Raw genomic sequence first — 24,888 nt, forward strand, 5'->3', positions numbered from 1 at the left:
TATATATGTTCATGTGAACAGTGCTGCTTTAGATAACTTTTTCATAGTTTTAACAAGGTCATACACTTCACATTGGAAAACTACATTTAGGATTTGTAATGTAAAAATTTAGTTGTTGAGCCAGAGAGATGGCTCAGCTGGCAAAAGCACCTGTGGTACAAGCCTGATGCCTGATTACCTGGCATGTATTTGTAGTCCAAGCACCCTGCAGTGAAATGAAGTCGCAGTCACAAGAATTACCTAGAAGCTTGCTGGCCAGCTAACCTGGACTACATAGGGAAAACAGCAAGAGACCCTGCCTTCACAAGGTAGAATGTGCACATCTACATCAGAGGTTGTCCTCTGACCTTCAACATGCTCCACGGCACATGAATGCACTCTCACACATGAACACACACACATCATGTACACACATGCACAAAATAAATAAGTACATAAATATATACTAAAATAATAAAAATCCATTGTCTAAAGAAGGCTGGGAAAATTTGGAGGAAAGTTTGAATATTTCATTCCTTTAAATGGGTCTTAAGTACCAGTTAGATGCTAAGCCCTGGTTGCTCATGACAACTGTGAGTCATACAGCTACCACCATGTCCTTGGAGAAGATAGATAGAAACCAAGTCACGTCATGGAGCACAAAATGGGTTGGCAGAAGTTAAGAGTAGGAGTCCTAGCCCAGAAGTAGTAGATACTGAGTTCAGATAATGAACTGATTTTGAAACAGCAGCCAGATAATAGTGTCATACAAATTCTAGATTCCAAAGCTAATGGAATTCTTAGACAAGAGGTCTCAGGAGGTAAAGTTCCCCTTCTAGTCAGGTTACCTTCGCTAAAATGGTAGATTTGAGATGCAATTCTCCATCTTAACCCCCTCCTCAGGGCTTCCTCCTAGAATCAGAGCCACTTCAACATAAGCTTCCTCCTGAAAGAAGTTTTTGGCACTAACAGCTGCATTATTAATACCATGCCCACCCCACATCAAGGTGCCAGCCCAGCCAAGCACTTTGTTTTCCCCAGTATCCTATATGAGGTGCAGGGCTTGGTGGAGCATAATTAGGAGAAAGCACCTCTCTGTCTGTGATCTCTTTTTGTGGCTCTTCATAGAATACAATTTTAAACAACGTAAGTAGGCACCTGAAGTAGGCCTAGCTCTTAACAGCTAAACTTTGAGTGTGGTAACAGAATATTAGAACTTTTTCTGAAAAAGTGTCTAAATTATCCCACTTCGGCTAATGAACTTTCCCATTCTTAAGGATACTTTTAGTTTCCTAGATAGGCAAGAGTTAGGGAAGGGCAAGGGGAAATAGAGCTAAAAACCCAGCTGGCAGCATGAGGCTTCAGTAGTAATGTTCCATGATTCATTTTGGACAGGGCAATTAGCAGGATATAGCCTGTATAACCTGTCTGAGTACTTCATTCCATGTTGTCTTGAGATAAGCACACATCTTGGAGGAAGGTACATAGCTTCTTACCTGATGTCAGCAGTCATTTATCATGTCTAAGACATCACTTATCTCTGGATAACTACTCCAGAGCCATGAGTAAAAAACGTAAGCTAACTGGTATGAGAGTCGCCTCCTCTAAGACCTTTTTGTGGCCTGAGTTCCCTCTGGGTCTCCTGTGGGACTTACAAAGGAATGAGAACCCAGTGCCTAGCCCCATGCTTCTTCTGCAGCTCAGAGCCCACCATATCAGACCACGCCAGGACTACCATAGTCCCTGCTAGCATTCGCTCATGCCAGTGATCTCGCCCTAGGTCCACAAGAGTCAGCCCATTCTGTCTTTGAGCTGCTGGGCTGGCTGAGCATTCCCCATACCATCTGCACTACTCCCAGCTCCCAGCAGTCCCTTCGTAGTCCACACTCCGCATCAGGCCCTGCCCATTGGATGACCTAGCCAATTGGGAGACAGACCTCTAAGGCCCACATTTTCCCCATAGTGGGATACTCAGCTCTTCAAACATCAATTTGAGGAAATCAAATGAGTACTGGGTTCCATTGTGTAATGGTTAGCACTCTGGACTCTGAGGAACTCAAATGAGATGAATGTGTACTATTACCAAATACATATTGAAGAACAGATATGAATATGTCTGGTCTGCTTGCTACATAAGCTTAAACCTTTCTCTAGGTGATAAACATTGCCTCTTTAGACTCTGGCAGATATCTCAGGCTGAAGACTGGAGGGGAGTTGGGATGAGCTATGTGATCACTTACCTCTCTTCTTATCTATGTATGCAAAGCTCTTATGATTGCTTTCCTTGCAGTTTTTACAGGGGATTCCCAAGCCACTGGTGCGTGCTTTTTGGAAAATCACTGCCCGTGGTTCTTTTGTTCAAGAAGTTGTTCCACTTGGTGCTTGACTGGCATTAGCTCAGAAGAAATCCATGCCTGAGTGTTCACCTGGAGCTTTTGCCCATGTGATGACTTTAAGGAATTCAAAGCAGGTTCCATGTAAGCCCAGAGAGATTGTACCTTTGTCACAAGTTGCAGGAAGCCTGTATAGCACATGAATTGTGGGTATCCCTGAAGGTCTTTCATAACTCTACTTAGCCTTACCAAGAACATGTTGTGTGTTGTCACAAATAATAATTAGACGGTGGGCTGCAAGATCACTTATTCACTAAAGGATGTGCCAGCCATAAAACATCCTAGCAGAACACGTTCTTACTGCACGAGTGTGCTGAACTGTGCTCCTGGAAGACACAGTTAGGTAGAACCTATCAGGTGGTGTGTGTCTAGTCATTAGGAACGATGGAGACATTTTCATTCTTATCATCAGAGTCATTCTTCACCCTCTTCAGGGGCTCCCCTCCTTTCCCACTTACTGAACCCTCAAAGCTTTTACTTTTTGTGTTACTGACCCCTAGAAGCTGTCTGAGACTGTGCCGTGAACATTGCAACATTGAGGAGAGTGTGATCTGCTGCAATGATGTCATGTATAGTCCTCCTGTACAATCCCTGGGGGAAAAGCTTCCCTTTCCCAATATGCACACCTAACAGGGAATTCATAGAAATAAATTGAATTCAATTTATTTCATGATAAACTCCATCCTATGACAGTTCCATAAGCAGCATGAACCTTGTTCTCCGATCTTTCTGTATATAGCATGATCCAACTTAGCAATAGCCACAAATAACTTGTTTCCAGGGGCCACACAACTTTGTATCCCCTAAAACTAGGTTTTCCAATATTTGAAAAGGAGGGGGTACAAAGTAGTGCAGCATGGAAGCCATGTTCATAAATTTTCAGTTGTGCCAAACATAGGTGGAATCTCACTGTATTTTTTTCACTTTTGACTTGATGTATGGTATGCCCCCACTCAAGGCCTATTTGTTTAGGGTGGGGCATCACCCTCTTCATCTGATTCAGTGAAAGAAAGTCTCCTAATCACAAGAGTTTGTATATTTGATATCTGTTCTGCTTTCTAAGCCTGTTAGCACTGCTTGGTACTTCCTTGTGTAGTTAGTTGCTTAGCTACCTTGTAAATTTACTCCCCTCATTAAGATCCATTTAGTTGTTGGCTTGTTCTTCAGAGTTTTCATACACCTGTTATCCACAGATCAGCTCGGATTTCTAGCACATCTGGACTCTGCACAGCATTTGCCACTTTTTTGGCTTGTCATGTGGCTCTTTCAATGATGCCCAAGAAAAAGATTCATACTGTTATACATTTAGTACCCAGTGGAAACTATAGTAGGAACAGGGACCTCTTATTCCCCATAGTCGCTGCTGTTTTTTTCCCCTAAGCAAAGACTCTTCTTAAGGTGGGAAACCCAAATCTTATGGCTCCTCTTAGGTCCTCTCCTGTCAAAAGGCTCCTAGATTCTTCTCTATCCTGAATTAGTGATAGATTCTTTTCCTGCCAGTTATCATCCACAGTCTGAAGGACATTTGCCAACCTGTAAGAGACATCATCCAGTGACTGTAGTCATTTTAATATTGGCTCCTAAGATGATACATCCAAGTTTTCACGGCCAGATACTGTGAAGTTTATCTAATTAGAAGTGTTAGGATCACAAGATGAGTTTGCCTGGGATTTAGAGTGGCCCCAAACCCAAGACAACGTTATCATGAGCAGGAGAGAGACACAGAGAGGCAAGCAATATGAAGATGGAAATTGAGATTACAGTGGTGCATCTGCAGCAAGCTAAGCAATGGCATAGATCACCTGTACCTACGAAGCTAAAAGCTACATGAGTAGGATAGAATCTCCCTCAGAGCCCAAAGGGACCAAATCTCCTGATGCTTTGCTTTCAGATTTCTGTTCTTCAGAACTATAGAGAATAAATTTCTGTTATTTTAAGTTGCCAATGTTGTTGTGATTCATTTTGACATCCCGAAGAAACTGTGCAGGGATCATCTCATGGCAAACTAGATTCCTTCACTTAGAAGTGAGAGTTCAGGGAAAGAGATATATGAGCCAAAAAGTGTATTTTCTGTGATCACCTCCATGAAGGTTAATTTTATGAGTCAATTGAACCCTATGGATCATAAACTACCTGATATTTGGCAAATATTCTTGGTGTTTCTATTAAGGTATTTTTAGATTACTTCACCATTAAGTTGATAACTGAGTAAATCAATAGATTTTGCTAAATGAGTTATGGCTTCATCTAGTCAAGTGAAGGAGTAAATTGAACAAAAAACAAAGATGGTGACTCTTCTTCATTAATCAGACTTTTCCTTACACGTCCCCAAATAACACCACCAACTGCGGACCAAGGCTTCACCTTTGAAGCTTTAGAGACATGAGCCTGTGGAGGCATTTCATATTCAAACCATATTACCTTCCCTGAATTAAAGAGGCATTCTCTCTGAATACCTTCAAAGAAGGACATTGTTTTCATTCTTGCTTTCAGACCTCAATTGAGGCATCAGATGTTTGTGGGTTTTGAGCTAGTCAGATGTTAGACTGCAAATACACTCTCTGGTTTCTTGGCTTTCAATTCAAAGATTTGAGTGGAATCTACACCATTGGCTGTCTTCAGTCTTCAGCTTGCTGACTGCTGGCTTTATGACTTGTTAATCTCCAAAATTGCTTGAGTCATTTCCTTATAATAAATATAAAAATATAAACATTTACTCTGTCATCTCCTTTTATCTGGAGAACCCTAATACAATTTCTTGTTTCTAGGCGGCATGAGGATTTACTCCAAAGAACGTCACACTCTCAGCTATGATGCCAACCGTTGAAACATGAGTAGCTGTGTAAATAAAGATAGAATAAGGAAGAGGCTTTGCTCATCTTAAACAGTGTTTTCAATTCAAGAGCTACAACAGTAGCTTACTAACCTCTGGTAAACCCCAAACTTCATATTATGGGCATCTAGAAATTGTTGACAATCTGAATAAAAAAGGACTATCCAGAGAAATATTCTTAGGATTTTACTGATGCAATGTTAGTGTGCCAAATTCATGAGAGTTGAATAGATATGGACCCCCCACCCAGCCCAGATGGCACAGTGTAGAATGGGCAGCGCCCTAAGCAGGCTACATGCTCAAAGATCCCTACCCTGGCTGATGTGTCCTTGTCCCTTCTCCAGTAACCATATGAGGAATCCTGAGGTTCTTGCAGAGTTTATTTATTGTCTTCTCCTTAAAATCAACCTCTAGACCCCTTCCTTGGGCTTTGGTAGAAATTATGACAGAAGTCGTTTTCTAGGTCTTCCTCTGGTTAGAACTTGGCAGATTCCCTGACATGAAACATTGGATGTCAAATAAATTGGTGGAGTTCATGAAAGGGTCAATTTTGGTGAGAGGTTATGATCCGAAGAGAATGTGGCTCAGATGAGGAGGTAAGGCTCAAAGACAATGAAAGGTGAGGTTGCTAATAGGTATGGTAAGAGTTTTCCCTAGGGGTAGAAAAGATGTTGAATCAACAGCCTGGAGTCCACTTTCATATTTCATACCCAGTGCTGTTGTAGAAAGACAGTCTTGATGGTAAGAAAAAAGAATGGGATAGTCCATCAGAGGAAAAAAGGCGAAGAGGAAGGAAGCCAGAGTGAGACATGGTTCAGTGATCCCAAAGCTGATAGAGAGAACATCCTTTTCTGCCTACTTGTGGGAGAACCAAATGTGTGCTTGTGTGCTTGCTTTAACATATCTCACAGAGCAAAATCGTGCTGCATCCGTTTCAGAATGCTACAAAGCATGAGTGGAAGAAAGAAAGCAACCCCTTTTTTCTTGTAAATTGCCTAAAGTGACCTTTGGAAACAGTTTGTTACTATCTTGACCCAAGAAATCCAACAAAATCTTACAAATGTTCATGTTCACATTAAGAACATTCATGAAACAAATGCCCATGTTGCCAAGGGTATGCATATCCAAAAGGCCACCAAGGATCTAAAAGATTTCACCTTTAAAAAGCAATGTAGACCACTACAGAGTTACAACAGTAACATCTAGTGGGCATGACTAGGTCAAACACTGGGGCTGCATACAAGGTTGATGGTTCTAAAAGAGTGCCAAACATTTCTGCCCATGCCTAAAAATGGATTACAGTGCTTAACTTAAGGGTTTAGTTGTAAATTCTCTGGTCATTGAGGACATGCAGTGTAGGAATACACAATATGGGCACAATCTGGGCTAAAGATTTTTTACCTAACCTTGCAACCCCAAAGTTACTGTTTATCATATAAGAACTTCAATGAGTTATGTGCCTTTCTTGTAACCTGGTTGGTTGACCTTAATCCTTCAGGACCCCTCCTTTCCCTCCACTCATGATAGTGAATAAATGTATGTTTGCATGCTTTACATATCAAAGTGCCAAAAACAGCATGTTTTGCCCACTACAAACCGTGAAAAATCTGTGGCTATGTGTGTGATATTCTAGGCTTAGGGATCAAAGGACAAGATTCTCTGCTAAGATAAGGGTGGGTCTTAACTTCCATGGTACCATTTCAGGCTGGAGATAACATTTCAATACTGAATGAGCAAGGCCGTTTCTGGGAAGCACAGTTTGGATAGACATCTGAAGTAATCAGTGGTGAGAAGTTTGGGTCCATTCTTGGTCTTACAAATGCTGAGTTAGGCTTCCTCTTTTTTAAACATCGCCATAATTTGGTTTAGAAATTCCACATTTTGGTGCCCTCTGTGAAGAAGAGACTTTCTACGCTGAGCTCACAGATCAGCAGGCGGGGAAGTCTTGAAGAGAAATATAGGATATCCCTGGTCATACACTATAAATTCTATGACAGCCAACACAAGACTTTCCATGATAGCTCACATGGAATTCCAGGTGACCATAGCACCCAAGACATGCCATCATACATACAGAGCTCATGGTTAGATTAAAACACACATGAGCTTTTACTATCACATGTAGATGATCCACACTGGGAAGGAACAAATGGTCCCAAAGGCTTTAAGAAAAGAAAATCCCAGAAGAAACTGAAGAAGAAAAAAAAAATTATGGCACACAAATTAATTCAAAATAAATGAATGTAAAATAAATGAAAATAAAAAATAAAAATGAAAGTTGAAAGAAGAAGGAAGATAAAAAAATCAAACCAAAAATGATAAAACTTGTCTAGTCTTCTGAAGGAACCTGGAGGTAACAGTAGGCTCAGGCAGAGAACGGCAATGCGCTCCATCTCTGGCTTCTAAGTCTACAACCAGCACTCATAGTCTCTTTCCTGTGTGACCTTATGTGGACTCCTGGGTTCTGGAGTTCCACGTGACAAGTTAGGAAGAAGGATGTCAAGGATAACACAAGAGATGAGTTGCATTGTCCAAAAAGAAAGCAGCTCAACCCTAGTTTGGCCTCTTATGAGTAACTGATTTTTAAGCAAGGAAAATAGCAGCTTAAGCTACGTGAGGTGGAGGTTGGAGCAAAGGCGCTCAGTTGTAGAATGTTTCATTGGGAATAGTCTCAAGATCAGGTCCTGAGAGTTCCAGAGTCCAGGTGTTAATGATGTTGACAGTGAGGCAAATACACATTCAGTGCTTTGTCATTTCAACCTAATTTCACCTAAATTATGCCACGTCATCATCAGAATAACACATGACATTTGTAGGCAGAATATTTTTTCAAAGGAAGAGCCTAAATTATAAGGGAATTAACAATTTGTTTAGAAAGACTAGATCTGGAAATTTTGCTTTCTAGTCCAAGCAGTATTCTTTTTCTGCTACATCTTAAATATCAATACTCATTCCTATTATTATGTAATTCCCATGGAGGGGCAGAGTATTGATTAGAAGTAGCCTGTAGTCTGGTACCCTTCCTTGGGAGCTTTCCTCTGAAGGAGCTACTTGCTGAAAACATCTCCATCTGAAAACTGACAGCTTCAATAATTGTGGATCTCAGACTCATGGGAAAAGAGATGAGAATTAATCCTGGGAGGCTGGCATCGAGTGGTCCAAGATTACCTTTTATTTAGTAAAGATTTTTATTTTTATTATGTATATGTGGGGTGGTATACAACATGTACAGATGTCCACAGAAGCCAGAAGAAGCTGTTGGACACTCTGGAGTTAGAATTACAGACTGAACTAGGGTCCTCTGGGAAAGCTAACACTGAGCCATCACTCCAGCCCACCATCATTACCCTTTAAAGTCAACATTTTGTTTTTATTTCTACTTTCATTGACCCTGAATACAAGAAGAAGTAGTGGAACCTTTCTCTCATTCATTCTAAGCAAGGGGTAGTAATTATAAATGAAGAGTGTGGGATTTTCTATATTGATTTAAAGATCTCTACTCTTTCCTTTCCAAAGTAGGTAAAATATTACCAACTAATACTTATGAGGGTCTTAAATATACTTGTGGGTTTTTTTCCCTTTCCTATACTGTATTCTCCTCTTTCCTAAAGCCTTTCCTTCTTAATACTCATCTAGTTTAGGAACTGGTGAACCTCTTCTGCAAAAGAGAAATATAAGAAGCATTGCATTTTTTAACGCCTTCTTAGTGCTGTGTGCTTTTAACAGTCTTACTTGAAGAGTCAGATCAATGAAGACAGCATAACAGAAACAGCCCAAGCTGTTGATATTTCCTTTTTTCCACAAACCCCTGACTGGTAATATGGCCTTGAATTCCTCCCCTCCCACTGTACTCTGCAGACTGAGACACACCACATTTGAGGACGCAGAGTGAGAGAGAACTGCACATCGATGCCAAGGATCAGGGGCTTTAGGGCTGAGAAGTAGAGGAGTGAAAAATGACTCCTCGCTTGGTGTTTTGTTGGCATTCTGGAATAGCAGGAGAACATCGTTTCCTGAAAGTGTCCCCACACAGACAAGGTATATGTACTGCAGTCCTTCTTACAACTGCCATCTTTGTGTGGCTTCTGGGAGTTTCTGTGTCATCACAGATCCTGAAGGGTAGTGAGGAGAATGTGATAAACTCTCTGGCCATTCCTCTATCTCCCCTCTAACAAGCATTCAGATACACTAAAGGGTTATAGATAGTAGGGTCAGGCTTCAGCTTCACATAAGATATGGATATGAAGGGATATCTAATGGAGAGGTGTCTTGTGATATGGGAAGAATACAAATGAAACCAAGCTCCAGACTATACAAGAAAACAGGATAGTTAAATCTCCTTTAACAAGAGAGAGTTAACTCCAGTCAGTGGTGTGATCAAACTCTTCCTCTCATGAGAGGGGATAGCGGGCTTTTATTTGATTTTTGTGGAGGTTTTCTATTAATAGTGGCAAAGTTTACAAAATCGTTTTCCTTCTTATGCCTTGTGCTTGGTGGACTGATGGGTGGTAACTAACTTTAGGAAATGCTGTATTCTTGCTTGTTGGTGGAATCATCAGCCTTGTCCAGGAAGTTTCAATGTTGGTGGCAGGAGTTGTTTAACCTCTCCTGTCTCAGATTTCACCATCTCATGTGACTATCCCAGCTTCATGGCTTATCTGGGACCTTCTGGGAGCTACTGGTGCTTTGGGTTGGCGAGGAGACACATGTACAGAATAGAAGAAGCACACATCTGCCCCAGGAGGTAAAATGCAGAATTATCTCTGTATTATAGATTTGCACTACAGTTTCTCTGATGATTAACCAGTCTACGTTCAGAGCTGAGTAGTGTCTGACTCAGAGTTAAAACAGGAAGATATGAAAACAAAGATGCCAAGTACAGTCATCCATCAGATACATAGGACATAATAAAGGAGTTAGTGCTTTTGGTAAAGTTGGTGTTGGGTTTCTATGAAGTAACCTAGACAGCCATTACCCGAGCCTGCACATCAGGGCTGTTGTCAAGTTAATGAGAAGCTAATAATGAACTCAGCTGGGTGACCTCCAATATTAATGATGGTTTGAAGTAACAATAAGTGAATCTAGAGGAAGGGGCAATTAATTGAAATCCGTTGGCCTTGTGGCCTGATCTGGTATTTTTATGATAAAACTAGGCAGAGTATGAGGATGAAGGCAGAAGAAAGCACACATGGCACTTTAAGTGAGTAGCGAGTTAGTACCTGGGATCTCACTTGCCTTTTGTCCCCTGTAGTGGCCCCGACCTCTCTCAAGAAGAACTCGTGGCATGATAGCACTGACCTAGTTAGGGACTCCCAGGAGGAAAGCATGGAAAACTTATTCACTCATTCTCAGAGCAGGAGTAACCAGCAACCACCATCAACATTGTCCCGTTCTCAGCTGTCCCATCCTGTGGGTGCCCAGGCCAGAGGCACGACACCACCAACAGTGATGAGGAGGGGACAGAGCTCCTTGGAGGACCCAAAGCTGTGTGTTCACTTGAGATCTCTTTTAAGTTTATCTGAAATGTCTGGAATCTATTCCTTGTGAAGTAGATTTACCATTACCTTTGCTTCATTCTCTGATAAAGACAATGAGCTTTAGAAATTAAACTTCTTATCTAAAATCATGTAGTCACCCTGCAGAAAAGTCAGTATTTAAACTTAGGACAGACTAATGACAAGGTCCAATTTTCTCCAATTAAAGAATACAGCATTTTTATGAAGAATCCATTTGCTTAAACATGAAATAAATGGAAGTAGCTGACATTGTTTCCCAGTGTCACTGCAGTTACTCCCATGAAGCACTTTTCTTCACTCTGAGCTTTAGAAGATGGATTTCGGTAATGGAGTCAAGCTTTCACCAGAAGGGCTGAGTGGGGTTTCCAGTTCTCCCTTTCAGGCAGAGCGCTAGAACTTCTGGTTCTGCTTGGTTCCCTGACTTAGCTGTACTGTTCAAATGTGCCTAAGGTTTCTAGTGAGTACCCAGGATGGTTCAAAGCCAAGTTTTAACCTTGCTAACTTAGATAATCTCATCTAGCTTTAGGTTAAGTACAGATGAACTTACGTCAGAACTAAAACGTGTACATTTTACCCTATTCCAGTCACCCGTGATTCACAGAGATTTGATTTGTTGAAAATAGCTAAGTTGACAGGGAGCTACAGTTCATCCTATGAATGTGTATGTCTTGATTTTTATAAAGAATTGCATGAGAATGCTACAAAAATCAGTATTAAATGACATTTAATTTAGGTTTATGAAAGCAAAGTGGCCAATGGGGGAAGAGTGTGATCGAGCAAGTTGATGTTAGAGCTCAGGGCTGACAGGAACTCTGTGATTCAGAAGGTCACATGCCTCCAGTTCCATAGGTCCTTAGAAAGCATCATATTTGACCCACCTGCTTTGCAAATAGGGAAGCAGCCTACAGGGGTTTACTGACTTGTATTTTAGAGTCACATCACAAGTCAGCAAAAGGCTGTTGCTGGAGAGTCTCTCTCAGGGCTCTCTTTAATGACAACAGCTGTGGAAGACTGCCCACGGGCCAGTAGAAAAGGAGTTTGTAGCTTGTACTGTCTTTGAGTTAGAGAAGTTAAAAACGTCAAGTGAACTGATGAGATAGACTTTTAATTTGAGCAAAATGTATCTTTTTCCTTTAGTCATCACTTTATATAGAAAGACACCTAACTCTTATCATTCACTCATGTGCTCTGACCTACCACCACCCATCACCCCTTTCCAGCCCTCTTGCAGGTAGGAAAAGTAAAATAAATTGTTTGACTAACTATTGATTTAGGAGTGGAAGGGTCACATGTCACTTCTGGGAGGAAGCAGTGAAAAGCCCCAGATGTCCTCCAGATCACGTCCCTAGCTATGGAGTCCTTGACGGGGCATGTTTTGGAAGTTACTTCTTCCTGATATGAATGGATCTGCATCACTGCTTGGCAGGTTCTTTCCTCAGAGCAGCCCACAGGGACTTGACAGAAGTGATAACTAAATCACTGAGATTTCAGAGTTCAGTTAGGACCAAAGTCGCTAATCTACTGACCTACTGAATTTGAAATTATTCTTGTATAATATGAATAGTAAATGCATATGATGCATGCAGACAATATGAATTGTGACACATATGACATGTTCTGACAACAATTAGCATTCATCAAGTAGTTATCACATCAATGACATGGGTGATTTCATTTTATCTTTGGAGACTCTCAACAGTATAGCAGTATTCCATTTTATAGATGAAGAAATTGAAGTTCTGAGATTTAAAAATATGTCAAGTTTAAGCAATCAGAAATTACTGATGTCCAAACTGGAATTGTGGTAGATCCAAATTGGGGTGGGTTTTAGCTACAAAATTGTATTACCTATAAGGTGAGATCAAATTATACAGAAATTTAACCCTTCTTTTTCTTTTTTCTTAACTATCATGTTTTCAATGGCATCATCTGCTTCAATGGTTCCATATAATTCTCCTGTAAAGCTATTTCAATGCCTGTAATGTTGTCTTTACTGCTGGATTCCAGGATTGTTTCTTTTGTGTATATACCATCATTGAATTCTGATAAATTGAACTTCTGACCTAAGGGCAGCACACATTTTTATGATTTTATTTAAATCGTTGTCAAATTTCCCTGTGAAAAGGACAATAACATTTTAAATTTGATCCATCCTATATAGGATCTTATGATTCACTTAAAAACTTTCCAACACCAGGGGCTGGAAGGTGGCTCAGCAGTTAAAAGCACTGGCTTTTTTTGCAGAAGACCTGAGTTCAAATCCTAGCACCCATATGGTGACTAACAACCATTTGTAACTCTACTTCCAAGGGATCTGGTGCCTTCTTCTAGTCTCCATGTGCAAATGTGAAATGGGTGTGCTTATATACATGCAAGAATAACACTCATACACGTAAAATAAAAATATAAATAATTAATTAAAAAAAAACTTTCCAACACTTGGATCTTTTGCTTAAATTGCAATTATTAAGTTACTTTTGTAAAGCTGGACATTTTCTAATGAAATAGACTGTACTATTTTCTTTATTAATTGCTTCTTTTGATTCTTTATGCTATTATAGCTTGGTGGTTAAGATATATTTTTGAATTTAAAAACTAATTTTTATTATTTGTATTTTATGTGTATGAGTGTATTGCCTGCATATGCTTAAGTGCACCTATGTCCTGCAGTGCCATCGGACGTCAGAAGAGAGCATTGGATTCCCCTGGAACTGGAGTTTGGATAGTTGTTAGCCACCATATGAGTGCTGAGACTTGAACCCAGGTCCTCTGTAAGAGCAGCCAGTGTTCTTACTCTGTAAGCCATCTCAAACCCCAAGATATATTTTTTTGAATACCTTATTTTACAAGTTGCTATAGGATATGACTTCTGGAAAAAACATTGATTTTTGAGGCTGCAAGATGTATCAAGTTTCTTACGCTCATACAAACCATTAGCTTTTCATTTATCTTGGTAGAATTACAAAGAGACTTAAGATATTTTTGATTAAGGCTTATGGTATAGATTACTGTCTAACCATGACTGGAAAATAATGAATGATATGCATTCATCTAAGCAAAATGCACGTTGCTTCAACATTTTCTCAGGTTACAAAACTCAGGTGATGCTTCAGTGATGTATACTGAAGGGCTCTAGAAACAGTGGCATAGATAATACCAGTAAATTTACATTTTACACAATATTATACATTTTAAACTTTCTCATACAGCATTTTTTCCTGAATGTTAAAAACTCTAGATGATTTCATGAAATTAGACAAATAGGAGTGGACACAAACAGACAACAGGTTTTAGAGGTAACATTAGTTTGGAAAGAAATATAGGAGCTGGATTGATGCTCAGCAGTTAAGAGCACGCAGTGCTCTTGGGATAGATGAAGCTTGATTCCCAGTGCCCATATCAGGCAACTCATAATCACCTGTAACTCCAGCTCCAGGGAGATCCAAAGTCTTTGCTTCCATAGGCACTGCATACCTGCCCACCCCTCACATACATAATTAAAAATAAAATAAATACTTTTTTAAAGAAAGAAAAATAAATGATATTTATGCAAAATTTATCCTTTCTTCAAATTATCATTTTTATTGATGTTGCTAACATTTTGTATAATTGCATATATTTGCACATGAACACATCAGGGAGAGAGGGAGAAAGAGAGAATGAGAAACAGCTCTGATTTATATTATAAGGGTACCAGGACTGGTCTTTCTTTATTTGGCTAAATGAAAGACTTTCTGTTATGCTAATGAGAAAAGCCAAAACTTGAAAATCAAATTTGCCACTTTAAGGTCAGTGTAAACACTGGAAGCTGCATAGGCAGCTCGACTTTTAATTCTGGAAATGATAATAATTTGTGTATGTTAGCTGCAACTCTCAGGTATTTGTGTGGCCTCATGTAAAGAACAAAATGAATGTTCTTAATGTTGGCACTTGGCTTTGGATATGCATTCATTTAAGCAAAATGCATGTTACGTCAACATTTCAAGGGAAACTTTATCTCTAATTATAATCTCAGTTGAAGGGACAGTCATGAAACTTAGTTTTATAAGGAAAAACTGCCTAGGTGACAGTTGAGCTCAAATTTGTTTGTTCCTGGTGTTTCTGTACTGTGTATGAATTTTTCCTGGTAAGTCTGGTCAATCAAACAGCCCTTGACTCCAGAGTGAGAAGAAAAATGGGTGACATTTTGAAATTGTAATTTAGACAATTTAAAATTATCAGATTTGTAAATGTAATTTCTTAATATCTTTTTTTTCAAATATAAAAATTTAAAAAATAGTACTAGAGACAATAAAGTGAGCCTTCTGTGGCACTCTGTCCTTTGAAATGTTTACATTAGATTTGTAACTGTTAATTCCATGTCTGCTATACTTTCATTTAGAATTGCTATTGCCTCTGGGGATAAAAAGGGATTTTAAATGGTCAGCCTCCTACCAAAGCACTTTTATCCCTAGAGTTACTATAGAATTGAATATCAATTCTAGGTGGGTAAGAATATAATAAGATATGAATGTTAGGCTTTAGGTTTTTTTTTTTTTAATCTTTTAAGAGAAACCAGTTCTTTTATCCCCGAAGATAATATATCAAACCAGTTTAACGTATGACAGGATATTTAAAGATGTGAGGGACTTTGAGATGAATTCAATCTTCAGATTGAACCTAATATTTCAAGAATTTAAGTGACTATAATTAGTGAACCAAAGTTTAGTGAGAAGTAGAAATGAACATCAGAACTTACAGAAAAAGGAGAATGAGTTTATCTAGTGGATATATTACTGTAAGTTACTTGTTGATGAAACCTGCAAAGAAGGGGAGAGAAATAGAAAATGCAAAGATGGTAGAAACGAACCAGGCATGTGCTTTTCAGCCAGAAGATTCAGGGAAAGAATGGAGAGGCTGATGCTGGAGCACAGGAAGCATAAACTCACTGGGTAGTCAGCTTGTGTTTAATGAAGACTTACAAAGTGCCAAATCTGCATCAGGAGAGGAGATCTGTGCATTGGATAAAGTGAAGTTTGTGTTCTGCCTTTTTCATCAGAGAATCTCACAGTCTAGTGACTTAGGCAAAAATGAGTAAGATACCAAGTAATTAGAGTGATGACAGAGACACAAGAGACTATTAACAGTACCATAGAGAAGGGACACCAAAGTCAGGAGATGAGATAGGCTCCTTGATACGGAGGAAGTTAAATGAATGTTGACAGAACAAGAGGATGTGATCAACTGAAGGTCACAGAAGACACCAGGGGGTGGTAGATGGTGTGGCTGTTAAGAGAACTTTCTGCTCTTGCAGAAAGACTGGGGTTCAGTTTTCAGCACCCACATCAGGATGTTCACAACTGCCTACAACTCCAGTGTAGGGGAATTTGATGTTTTCTGACCCCTACAGACACCTGCAGGCATGTGGTGCACATAAACTTATGCAGGAACACAAATACACATAAACTAAAATCTAACAAAAAAGACATTTTTGGTCATTGAAAAATTATGGACAAGGCTAAGATATGAATATGTACATAACTGTCAACGGTCTACAAATATTTCAGTATGAAAAACATCACACACACACACACACACACACACACACGAAAGTGATTGATGATGTCCATGAAAGGTCATGGAAAGACTGAGAATGATTTAAGGGAATGAAACAATCAATACCTAGAAAAATCACTTTTGTGGCAGTTGGCTGATAAACTAGGAGGAAAGAAAGAAAACTGGGAGATGGGAAGGTAAGGGGAAAGTTAAGCTAAGAAAAGATGAGAGTCTGTGGTAAGGTAAAAACAGAAAGTAGTACAGGAAGACATTCTTTTCATGGTTTTGAGAATTTCATACATGCATGTGATGTGTTTTGATATAATCCAACCCCATCCCCTCTCCTCCAGTTTCTCCATGTTCCCCCACCACTTTTCTTTCCAAACTTTACCTGCTCTTTTTATTTTTTTAATCCACTGAGTCTATGTAGTTCTGTCTATATGTGCATGGTGTAGAATGAGCTACTGGCGCATGGGTAGCCTTTCTGGGACCACCCTGAAGAAAACTGACTCTCCCTCACCCGGCAGGCATCAGTCACTCATAGCTCCTCAGCCATTCATGCTGGGATTTTAATTGGCTTGATCTTGTGCAGGTCTTATACATGCAGCCACAGCTCCTGTGATCTCATGTATGCAATGGTGCTATCCTGTCTGACAGATATTATTACACTGCAAATGTCAGCTATCACTGGTCCCTATAATATCCAGGTCCCCTAGTCTGTGCTGATTTCTGAACCCTGGGGGAGGGGAAGAAAATGCATTATTAGGTATAGGTAGTTAGAATGGACAGAATGTTTCAAAGAAATAAAGTGAGAGATCTAAAATGCATTTTAAATATCTTGGATGGCTAGGAGTATTCAGCTATGGATTGGGTGTTTGTGTCTCTCTGAAATTCATTATGTCCCTATCCTAGCCTCCAATGTGATTGGAGGGTGTCTTTGGGCATAGATTATGAGAATGAGATGCTCACAAATGAGATTAGTGCTTTTACCAAAGAGATCCTAGAGAGCTATTCTTCCCATGAGGACACAGTGACTGGTAGAAGGCCTTCTCTGGAGTGCCTCCAAACTGGCACTGTGATCTCAGACTTCCAACCTTCATGAACAGGTTTCATTTTTTTGTAAGGCATCTACTCTGTAATATTTTGCTGTATCAATTCAAAGTAAATAAGACAGAACAGGGTGATATAAACTGTCACAGTAGAGAATTGTGATTAGCAAATTATAGTTGTACAGGGTCATATGTTGTTGTTTCAACCAAGTGTTTTTTGAAATGTTGTCCAGTAGTGTTTACTAGACACTCACTGGTCATTTCAGGCCAGCCTGTTGACTAACATGCTGAGAAGGAGATGGAGACTGAATTATACGGGTATGTGTCACATCTTGATATTCTTTGTAAGTAAACCATGGCATTCTCCAATTAGTTGTCCCAAAGACTTCTTACAATGACTCATATAAACAAAATCTATGCTAGATTAAGAATAAGAATATAAGGATACACACACACACACACACACACACACACACACACACACACATATACCCATACACACACACACACACACACATACACACACACACACACACACACACACACACACACACATACATAAACATGCACTTTGCTTTCTTCTCTGTGACTAGTTTGGAATATTCTACACATTCCTACATTTTCTTTTTCATTCTCTTTCACTCTTCTCCTCCTTTCCACACACACACACACACACACACACACACACATATACCCATAGATGTAGATATGCTATTTTACGAAAGAAAAATTAGATTCCTGAACTGTCTTTTTTTACAGAGAGGAAGAGATTCAGACAGAGACAAAGACAGAGAGAGACACAGAGACAGAGAGAGGGAGTGAGCTACAGTATATGTGCATGTGTGCACATGTACATTCACAAAGGCGGGGAGAGGGCATCAGCTGTTCTCTAACCCACTCTGCCTTATCCCTTTGAGGCAGGCTCTTTCCCTATACCAGAGCTTGCTTTTTTTTGTCCCTACCGGCAGCCCTCAAGCCTCAGTAATCTGTCTCTGCCCCCCACAGCACTGGGATTACAGAAGGAAGTGAACCATTCCTTTCCTATTAGCTAGGTTTTGGGATCTGAGCTCAGACCCTCATGGCTATGCAGTAAGTGCTCTTAACCTCTGAGCAATTTCTCCAGTCTCCTAAACTTCAGATTCAGACAACATTTCCTCTCAGTAGAAGAAGAAATTAAAAAGCATATGGCCATTAATAATCATATGAACAAAAATATTTATATATTAATTCATCTTAATAAACAGCCTCAGTAATAAGCATTGACCTGCCAAGTTATTTTTAAGGTAAAACACATGGATGGTTGAGTAGAGATCAGGAAAGTTACAGAGTTCCTAATTCTCCCCTTTTCCACTTTACCACAGCAAATAAGATCAGGACAGAGCACCTCACCTTCCAGTCTAGCAGGTCCATAGGCAACAAGATTATTTCAACCATGAATGATCTTAAGAACCAATAATCAAAGTGACAAATCCTCAGATTATCTGACTGTGTTTACAAGCGAACCCAACATTCCTTATTAACACCAGGAAGTCGGCATGTGTCCTAGGCACTGTCTGTGAAGGTTCACCTGATTGTTCTGCGGTCTCTGCTGTAACCGTGGCAGCACTGAATGCTGTGGACAAAAGCTGTCAAGTCAAAAAAAGCAGACTTACTGCCATCTGTCTCGGTCACCTTTAATACCAATACTTATTCAGTTACCAGATACGGCGGTGAAAGATTCAGATTATTATACTTTCAGTATTTTCACATGTAAAAAATATCATTTGTTGAGTTTGAAACTGACTAGAGAGAAATCGTAAAAAATGGCCCCTCATTTGAATCAATTTAAATCCATAGCCTAGAACACTGTGACTAATAATTAATTGTGGCTAATGAAATAGGGCACATGTAATTAACAAGACCCCAAAAAAGAGGCACACTCTGTCATTTTCAGACACAGTATGCTGAATATGCTGGAGTGTTAAAAAATAAAGTTGGGACTAGGAAAAATATACAAAGGAAAAGGGGGGAAAATCTCTCCTTTACACATAGTAACTTCTGTAGATTATAGAATCTTAAAATGTCCCTGACGTTTTTATGAATGTGCTTAAGTAAATGTTTACCCAAGCAACATGAGTCCCTGGTAGTTTTTGCTAAAAGTTCTCCATTAACTGTGTGTTTCATCTTCGCATTTTACAAGGTGACAAATACAAAATTGCAGGATAGCATGTGGTGCACAGGTTTACTTGCATGCAACTGCCACAGCCACCAGGCACTGCCTTCTCAGTGCAGCTGGCTTTTTGTAAATCAATTATAGTCATTTCCTACAGATTAGGAGTCACACTTTAAGAATGTGCTCTTATGTGTCTTAATTTGACTTTGGTAAAATTCCACTGGATTATAGAAAAACTGCAGGGTTTTATGACGAGCAGGAGACGAGCCTTATTAAAGGACTGAGATATTTATTATTCAAGTCACGTTACCGCTTCATTAGAAGCCGTGTCATGAATAACTTGCTCATCCTCAGCATGGATTTTAAAACATCTGAAACCAAGCACAGGATGGGAAGAAGAGGTTTCTCCAAACCTTAGCTCGTCCTGCAGAAACAAAACACATGAAAACGACATACATTATTTAAAAGGAGATTTGGGGTGATGCTGTAACATGTGACTCCCACTCCAAAGATGACTCTGCATCAACTGCATTGGCTTCCTTAAAGAAATATTTTTAAAGCTGGGCGTGATGGCTCACACCTGTAATCCCTTTCCTTGGGAAGCGAGGCAGGCAATTGTTGAAACGTCAAGGCCATTCTGGACCACAGAATGAGTTCCTGTCTCACAAACAAAATGAAACAAAATCAAAATCAAAGAACAAAGAAATACTTTAGAATGCAGAGTCTGTCTTCAATATGGCATAATAACAAAATACTGGGATAATAGTAAAATGCCACTCCTAAAGTTTCAGAGGTAGAGGCTGGGAAATTTCTGTGGTAGAGTGCATGTTTAGCATGCAGAAGGCTGAGAGTTTTTTAAACTTCCAGCACCACCACAGACCACAGGCATTTTTCTGTAACCTATATTGCAGCTTCTTAAGTAATTAGAGAAAAAGACAAACAAAATGGGTAGGTTGTAAAGAAACAAAGGCACACTATTCATCATTTGAAAAGAGCATAAGAACTTAAATTCAGAGAAACTGGCAGGAACACCTTTTGATTTTACAACCTGACAGAGCTGTAACAGGCCCAGAGTTGAATAAGGAAATTATAGAGGGCTCTGGGTCAGCAGTGATCTGCTTCACAGTTAAGCAATATCATTGTAACCAATATTTACAGAGACTCTTTGTTCCTTCTTATCGCTTAAGGTCTGTTGGGAAAGGAATGTCTTCAAATGTTGCTGGCTACAGCAAACAGGATCTCCTCTTCTAATTCAGCACCCTTGACCTGAATTTCTTATCAAGCCATCTTCATAAAACATCCTTGCAAATGTTTTTAATTGCGTATCCGGTTCCAGATCAAGTCATCAGCATGTCTTTAAAGAATAACCCCAGAAATGAGCTATTTACTACAGCATTAATGATTGTGGCTAATGACTAGCATCACACACCAAGAGATATTTGTAGGTCAACACATCTAAAGAATCATTCTGACATGATTACGTTTATAAGCACAAAATAAAAGACAGTAGGACAATGAAATTTACACAGTAAATGTGAAAAAAGTACATTTAAACTGAATGTTGCATCTTGGAAAAATTTCAGAGCAGTTTTAAAATAAGTTCTGTAGTGACATTTTTGCTCTCCTTGTTTGAGCTAAGCACAGTTCATATTCTGAATGTATTTTAACCTCATTGATGAACAATGATCTCTTGAGACCACTAGATTTCCTTTGACCCAAAGATAAAGGATTTGAGAAGCTTGAATTCATGTATAATTGTGTGATCCATGGGAAGCCAAGAGCAGTGGTTTGGCAATTTCATCATCTCTGAAAGCAAAATACACTCATGGAATCTATGCTCTAAGAATAATTTAGAGACTTTTTCTAGGTCCATTTATTCTTTTGGGTTATTAAGAAATAAATTGGTAAGTAGCCACTGCAGTATAATAAAAGTTTCTTTTACAGCATTTTGTTAAATGTCAACATTTATATTAGTCTTCATCATTATGATCTTTCTTTTTCTGTATAAAACTATCAAGAGAAATTAATTACCACAAAGCTCAATTTTGCTCTTGGACCACAAAGTCAAGAAACTGACTCAAATAGTGGTCTCAGGAATCCTTGAAAATAAGGATATTTTCTTCAAACCTGATCTAAATTCTTTAGTGTTTTATAGGCTTGTGTGTTAAATAATATAATTTACATACTCTAAATAAAAAGGAATAACATGCTTAAGAAATTTTACCTTTTCATAGTCACGAATAAGGCAGTACATATAGAATTAATGCTGCTAATGGCTGTCAGATGTAGGTTTCAGAAACAACTGTATTGTGTTTAACATTGACAATAATTCCTTAATTTAAATTAGAGTCCATTACTAGAAATACACCCAAACCTGCCCTGAACATCAGGGTGTACATCTTTCTGTAGCTTTTTGCTCCTCACCCCCTGTATAGTGATTTTTCTGTTGGGGAGATAAAATACCACGACCACGGCAATTTACAGAAGGAAGAACTGATTTGGGCTTACAGTTCCAGAGGGTCATGAATCCATCATGGCAGCATGTGGCAGGTGTGACAGCAGGAGCAGAAGCTGAGAGATCACAGGCTGAATTGCAAACATGAAGCAGAGGGAGTCATCTGGAAGTGGGGCAAGGCTATGAACTCTCAAAGCCCACCCCCAGTGACACACTTCCTCTAGCAAGGCTATACCTCCTAAACCTCCCCAAACAGCACCACCAACTGGGAAAAAGATGTTTAGGTGTTTGATTGAATCTATGAAGATCATGTCTCATTCAGACCCCCAAACCTTCAAACATTATTTTTCCCTTCAAAATAGTATCATTTTAAATTTTAGATTTTAGCCCAAGTATATATTTTAATTCTTCCAGCTGACTTTAATCTGTTTTATGGTTCTCTAAATCATGTTTATCTTTAACCCATTTTTTATCACCCTTTATTTTCAGTATTTTTCTTAAATTGGCTTTTCTTTTGGTTTATGCTGATGACACTGACTCTTTACGCCAACTTTTTTCTTTTTTTTTTCTTTTTATTTTATGTATATGTGTATATTGCCTGTGTGTAGGTAAGTGCAGAAAGGCTGCTGGATCCCCTGGAACTGGAGATTCGAACCTAGGTCTTCTGCAAGAACAACCAGTTCTTAACCGCTGAGCCGTCTTTCCAGCTCCTTTTTTTCTTTTGTATGGCATGCTTGCTTCTATCAAGTCTTATCTATTTTCTTTCTGTTGATTACTCTTTACAAGTCCAGGTGCTTTTCTTTTTTGTTCTTACTTCTATGTTTTATATATTTTTAAAAAATATTTTATTTTATGTGTATGAATGTATAGCCTGAATGTATGTAAGTGCACCCATGTTGTGCAATGTCTATGGAGGTCAGAAGAGGGCATCGTGTCAGATTCCTCTTAGAACTAGAGTTACAGAAGGTTATCAGCCACCATGTGGGTGCTGGGAACCAAACCCAGGCCCTCTGCAAGAGCAGTGGGAATTGAACCCGGGTCCTCTGCAAGAGCAGTCAGTGCTCTTAACCGCTGAGCCATCTCTCCAGACACCTATGTTTTATATTTATATGTTGAGCCCATGATGCATCCAGAAGTCTGCGGGTTTCTATTGCACCTTTTCACTTCTTTTCTACAGCAAAAATGCATTAAAAATCAGGAATGAACTTCAGAAGTATGTAAAGAAGAAAGATTTAAGGGATTCAAAGGCCCTTTTCAAACAAAAGCTATGATATGAAATTCATTAATTCAAGGACACTTATCATAAAATATTTTCAAAGATGTCTTTCTCAATTACCATGTACATTTAAAACAATGGAAATATGATGAAAACAGGAAAAGACAGCCCCCAAAGCCTGTTCTATGACATTCATGAGCTGCAGAAATAATGCTCCTGAGGGTCTGCTCGGGCAATCTCTCTAAACACTTGCTGTCTAGGAAGATTCTCCACACGCAGTCCTTCCGCTGCAGCCTGGCAAATGGGGTGGGGCTAAGCCTCATTGCTGTTCACGCAACCAAGTCCTCTAGACAGTCCCGGTTAATTCTACTTCTTTCATGTTGCCTGAATTTTCCATTGCTATCATAATGTGTATATTTTTCCATAATGTGTATTTTTAATCATCCTTTTTATATGAATTTCTTTTCATTTGCAAGAATGCTGTGTTCAGGAGTGCATTTAGCTACAAATGAGAAAAAGTAATTCTGATTACAGGTCAAACACATAGGGATTGTATTATCTCTTGTATTAAGCATTTAGAAATAGAACGGTTAACTCACGTCTGGAGCATGTAGCTCCTTCTCTTTTCTCGTCTCTTCCTCTTCTTATGTAGTTTGATCTTTTGGCCAGTGGACACTGTATCTGCATTATGGGAAAAACTAAAAAGGGACATACTTTTTTTCTTGAGACCCACTGTCCTGCCTGGAATTGTGTCATATACTGAATTCTAGTTGCAAAGGAAGCCAGAAAATCAAATTTTTAATAGTCTTTGAGTGGAGGCAAACTATGTCTGGAATCTTCCATATCTTCCGCTACAGACTTAGCTTTCCTGGAGGGTAAATAAATCTTGAAACTGTCCAAGCTTTCATATGCCTAACGATTTCTGAAATTTCTCATTTCTCTTGAATGCGGCTTTTCCTGATGCAAAATTTTTGGGTTCTAAATAATCCCCCTAGCTCTTAGACTACATAGCCCAATTTTATTTTAGAATCTCTGGTAAGTACTGGAAGTCTGGTTTGATTCTCATTTTTTTGTGCTTAACATGCTGTGTATACATTTCTCATCCACAGTAGACAGCTTTATGATTCTCCTAGAATTTTAAGTTTTTCCATATTGAATCTAGTTTTGGAATATTGATACAGCTCAATATTCCTTGGGTTTTAAATTTTGAATACTTTAATTTCATTTCCTTCTTTTATTTATTCATTTGTTTGTTTATATCTGTATGTGTATATTACTTGCATGTATGTAAGTGCACTCATGTTGTGCAAAGCCCACAGAGGTAAGAAGAGGGCATTGGATTCCCTGGAACTGGAGTTACTGACAGTTGTTATCTACCATGTGGGTTCTGGGAACTGAACCTGGGTGCTCTGGGACTGAGCTCTATCTCTATTCCAAAAATTCTAGTTTTAAATTGACTTGTTAACATAATTTACATAATTGTTTCTCCTCTACATAGTGTACAGTTCAATCTTTTAGTATATTTCATATTTATGCAACAATCATCCAAATCTAATGTTCAGATGCTTTAATCAACCGTTGTACCTATTATTAGTCACTTCCTGTCCACATGCCTTCCCTGGTCCAACCCTACACAGTCTATTTACCTTCTGTGCGTATGGGTATGTCTCTTTTTTATACTTCATACAAATAACATAACTAGGTATATGGTAATTAGTGACTTCCTTTTGTCATTTGATATGATGCTTTTGAGGTTCATA

The 24,888-nt window shown here is 39.1% G+C and overlaps 1 pseudogene; it reads right to left on the bottom strand.

Annotated features, from left to right (window-relative positions):
• The window catches only part of LOC103740505, a 22,805-nt pseudogene extending 1,094 nt beyond the window's left edge, over window positions 1-21,711 (bottom strand).
• Window positions 21,712-24,888: the final 3,177 nt, after the last annotated feature.

Source organism: Nannospalax galili, unplaced genomic scaffold (assembly GCF_000622305.1).
Source record: "Nannospalax galili isolate Female #2095 unplaced genomic scaffold, S.galili_v1.0 scaffold490, whole genome shotgun sequence".
NCBI lineage: Eukaryota > Metazoa > Chordata > Mammalia > Rodentia > Spalacidae > Nannospalax > Nannospalax galili.